A 5,000-nucleotide genomic window follows, 5' to 3' on the forward strand; every position below is an offset into this window, starting at 1 on the left:
ATATGTGTGTCTGTGTGAGAGTGTGTGTGTGTGTTTCACACGTGTGTCTGTGTGAGAGTGTGTGTGTGTTTCACATATGTGTGCCTGTGTGAGAGCGTGAGTGTTTCACACGTGTGCTGTGTGAGAGTGTGAGTGTGTGTTTCACACGTGTGCCTGTGTGAGAGCGTGAGTGTTTCACACGTGTGCTGTGTGAGAGTGTGAGTGTGTGTTTCACACGTGTGCTGTGTGAGAGTGTGTATGATTATTTCAAATCCAAGCCATGAGTCATCACACACCACTGACTGACAATCAAATAAATCACATGATGCAGTATAACACACTGGTCTCTGCATCTTCCTGCTGTGTCCTGCAGCAAGGCCAACTCTGGTCGAAAGGTTGAACATTTGGAGTATGGATACATAGAGGAAAATGAATGATCATCTGGAGTGTAAACACAATGGGCTAGCATAAACACTGACCAGGGAGAGTCCAGCTGGGAAAGGGAGGGAAGAGAAAGAGAGAGAGAGAGAGAGAAAGAGAGAGGGGGAGAAGACAGAGGAAATCTCCCAAAGACTTCCCCACCTCCCAGTGATCTAAAGCTTTCATAGATGGAATATAGTCAGTCCCTACTTGGGATTTTTACTCCAGCACTCCACATTCATCAGGGGACAGTGTTAACTTGCGGAGCTAAAGCCATGGCTATACCTGATATGCCAATGTCATCACTGGCAGCCAATTCCTATGTTATGATCCAAGCATACGAATTCAATACCTCAATCTGACCTGAGTCACAGAACCACAGCTGTCTCCCTATAAACAAATGTCACTGTACTCAACTGTATGTGTGTGTGTTTTACCACCCAGAATGAGCCTGTGAGTCGTCCATCTTGTTCACATTGTAAATAAACAAGGAGCAGAGCTCCCTCCTTGCAGTCCAATCCCCATTTGTCTGCAGTGACGCCAACCCCCATCCCCCTGCCAGTCCCATCCAACCCACCCATACCACACACATACTCACCCCACACACCATGGACGCATGGCCACACGCATGCACGCATGCACTCACACACTACACACACACACACTCCTCTATCTGTTTACTGCTGTGATCAGTCACTCTAAGCCTGAGTCCATACATCTACACAGGACCACTAAGTGTTTGACAGACAGACTTAAAGTGCATTCGGAAAGTATTCAGACCCCTTGACTTTTTTCACATTTTGTTATGTTACAGCCTTATTGTAAAATGGATGAAATAGTATTTTCCCCTCATCAGTCTACACACAACACCCCATAAAGAACACGTTTTTTTGTTTACTTTTTTACCACTTTTTCGCCCCAATTGGTAGTTACAGTCTTGTTCCATTTCTGCAACTCCATACGGGAGAGGCGAACGTCAAGAGCCACGTGTCCTCCGAAACAAGCCGCTGCCAAGCCGCACTGCTTCTTGACACACTGATTGCTTAACCCAAAGCCAGCCACACCAATGTGTCGGAGGAAAAGCCGTACAACTGGCGACCGAAGTCAGCGTGCATGCATCCTTCCCGCCACAAGGAATCATTAGAGTGTGATGGGACAAGGACATCCTGGCCGGGCAAACCCTTCCCTAACCCTGACGACGCTGGGGCAATTGTGCGCCGCCTCATGTCTCCAGGTCACGACATCCTGAGTGCTCTGGAGAAGGTTTTCATCAAGGATCTCTCTGTACTTTGCTCCGTTAATCTTTCCCTCAATCCTGACTAGTCTCCCAGTCCCTGCCTCCAGATGTGACGCTTGGCATTTAGGCCAAAGAGTTCAATCTTGGTTTCATCAGACGATAGCATCTTGTTTCTTATGATCCGAGAGTCATTTAGGTGCCTTTCGCCAAACTCCAAGCGGCTGTCGTGCTGCAGAGATGGTTGTTCTTCTGGAAGGTTCTCCGATCTCCATGGAGGAACTCTAGAGCTCTGTCAGAGTGACCATCGGGTTCTTGGTCACCTCCCTGACCAAGGCCCTTCTCCCCCGATTGCTCAGTTTGGCCAGGCGGCCAGCTCTAGGAAGAGTCTTGGTGGTTCCAAACTTCTTCTATTTAAGAATGATGGAGGCCACTGTGTTCTTGGGGACCTTCAATACTACAGAAATGTTTTGGTACCCTTCACCTGATCTGTGCCTTGACACAATCCTGTCTCGGAGCTCTACGGACAATTCCTTCGACCTCATGGCTTGGTTTTTGGCTCTGACATGCACTATCAACTGCGGGAACTTATATAGGCAGGTGTGTCCCTTTTCAAATCATGTCCAATCAATTGAATTTACCACAGGTGGACTCCATTCAAGTCGTAAAAACATCTCAAGGATGATCAATGGAAACAGGATGCACCTGAGCTCAATTTTGAGTCTCTTAGCAAAGGGTCTGAATACTTATGTAAATAAGTTATTTCAGTTTTTTATTTGTAATAACTTTGCAAAACATTTTTAAACCTGTTTTCGCTTTGTCGTTATGAGGTATTGTGTGCAGATTGATGGAAAATGTGGAAAAGTCAAGGGGTCTGAATACTTTCCGAATGCACTGTACTATAGGAAAACTGTGACGTGACCTCACACACTTATCCATAAACACACATCAAACAATAGACCCAGGTATGGGACTGGGAATGTTAAAGACCCAGGTATGGCTCTGGGAATGTTAAAGACCCAGGTATGGGACTGGGAATGTTAAAGACCCAGGTATGGCTCTGGGAATGTTAAAGACCCAGGTATGGCTCTGGGAATGTAAAAGATACAGATATGGCTCTGGGAATGTTAAAGACCCAGGTATGGTTCGGGGAATGTAAAAGATACAGGTATGGTTCTGGGAATGTTAAAGACCCAGGTATGGGTCTGTGAATGTAAAAGACCCAGGTATGGAGCTGGGAATGTTAAAGACACAAGTATGGCTCTGGGGATGTTAAAGACCCAGGTATGGGACTGGGACTGTAAAAGACCCAGGTATGGGTCTGGGAATGTAAAATCTACAGGTATGGTTCTGGGAATGTAAAAGACCCAGGTATGGGTCTGGGAATGTAAAAGATACAGGTATGGTTCTGGGAATGTTAAAGACCAAGGTATGGTTCTGGGAATGTTAAAGACCCAGGTATGGCTCTGGGAATGTAAAAGATACAGATATGGTTCTGGGAATGTTAAAGACCCAGGTATCGTTCGGGGAATGTAAAAGATGCAGGTATGGTTCTCAGAATGTTCAAAAGTGGTGCAGTAGAGGTCTCTTTTATCTGTAAAATAGATGTGGCTTGGAGAAGATTTAGTTGGTTCTAGAAAAATGCTGAAGTCTCATAATTCTTACCAGGCTTAGTTGTGTCTACAGTGCCTTGCAAAAGTATTCATATTTTGTTGCATTGCAACCTATAATTTAAATAGATTTTTATTTGGATTTCATGTAACGGACATACACAAAATAGTCCAAATTAGTGAAATGAAAAAAATAACTTGTTTCAAAAAATTTTACAAAATTTAAAACAGAAAAGTGGTGCGTGCACATGTATTCACCCCCTTTGCTATGAAGCCCCTAAATAAAATCTGGTGCAACCAATTACCTTCAGAAGTCAAATAATTTGTTAAATAAAGTCCACCTGTGTGCAATCTAAGTGTCACATGATCTGTCACATGATCTCAGTATATATACACCTGTTCTGAAAGGCCCCAGGGTCTGCAACATCACTAAGCAAGTGGCACCACCAAGCAAGCGGCACCATGAAGACCAAGGAGCTCTCCAGACGGGTCAGGGACAAGTTGTGGAGAAGTACAGATCAGGGTTGGGTTATAAAAAAATATCAGAAACTTTGAACATCCCACGGAGGACCATTAAATCCATTATTAAAAAAATGGAAAGTATATGGCACCACAACAAACCTGCCAAGAGAGGGCCGCCCACCAAAACGCACGGCCCGGACAAGGAGGGCATTAATCAGAGATGCAACAAAGAGACCAAAGATAACCCTGAAGGAGCTGCAAAGCTCCACAGTGGAGATTGGAGTATCTGTCCCTAGGACCACTTTAAGCCGTACACTCCACAGAGCTGGACTTTACGGAAGAGTGGACAGAAAAAAGCCATTGCTTAAAGAAGAAAATCAGCAAACATGTTTGGTGTTCACCAAAAGGCATGTGAGAGACTCCCCAAACATATGGAAGAAGGTACTTTGGTCAGATGAGACTAAAATTGAGCTTTTTGGCCATCAAGGAAAACGCTATGTCTGGCGCAAACCCAACACCTCTCATCACCCCGAGAACACCATCCCCAGAGTGAAGCATGGTGGTGACAGCATCATGCTGTGGGGATGTTTTTCATCGGCAGGGACTGGGAAACTGGTCAGAATTGAAGAAATGCTGAATGGTGCTAAATATAAGGGACTTCTTGAGGGAAACCTGTTTCAGTTTTCCAGAGATTTGAGACTGGGACGGAGGTTCACCTTCCAGCAGGACAATGCCCCTAAGCATACTGCTAAAGCAACACTCAAGTGGTTTAAGGGGAACATTTAAATGTCTTTGAATGGCCTAGTCACAGCCCAGACCTCAACCCAATTGAGAATCTGTGGTATGACTTAAAGATTGCTGTACACCAGCGTAACCCATCCAACTTGAAGGAGCTGAAGTAGTTTTGCCTTGAAAAATGGGCAAACATCCCAGTGGCTAGATGTGGCAAGCTTATAGAGACATATCCCAAAAGACTTGCAGCTGTAATTGCTACAAAAGGTGGCTCTACAAAATATTGACTTTTGGGGGGTGAATAGTTATGCATGCTCAAGTTTTCTGTTTTTTTGTCTTATTTCTTGTTTGTTTCACAATAAAATATATTTTGCATCTCCAAAGTGGTAGGCATGTTGTGTAAATCAAATGATACAACCCCCCAAAAAAATATATTTTAATTCCAGGTTGTAAGGCAACAAAATAGGAAAAATGCCAAGGGGGTGAATACTTTCGCAAGCCACTGTATGTGATGTTTCAGCCCATCTGTGAGTGTTTATGTGTACACACTACAGAGACCGACA

The 5,000-nt window shown here is 44.4% G+C and overlaps 1 protein-coding gene across 2 annotated transcripts in view; it reads left to right on the plus strand.

The window, feature by feature from the left end:
- Window positions 1–5,000, plus strand: part of LOC106568813 (collagen alpha-1(XI) chain-like) — a 144,046-nt gene that overhangs the window by 77,906 nt on the left and 61,140 nt on the right. The window lies entirely within an intron of this gene.

The sequence above is a fragment of the Salmo salar genome, chromosome 01 (assembly GCF_965601325.2).
Source record: "Salmo salar chromosome 01, fSalSal1, whole genome shotgun sequence".
NCBI classification, from domain to species: Eukaryota; Metazoa; Chordata; class Actinopteri; order Salmoniformes; family Salmonidae; genus Salmo; species Salmo salar.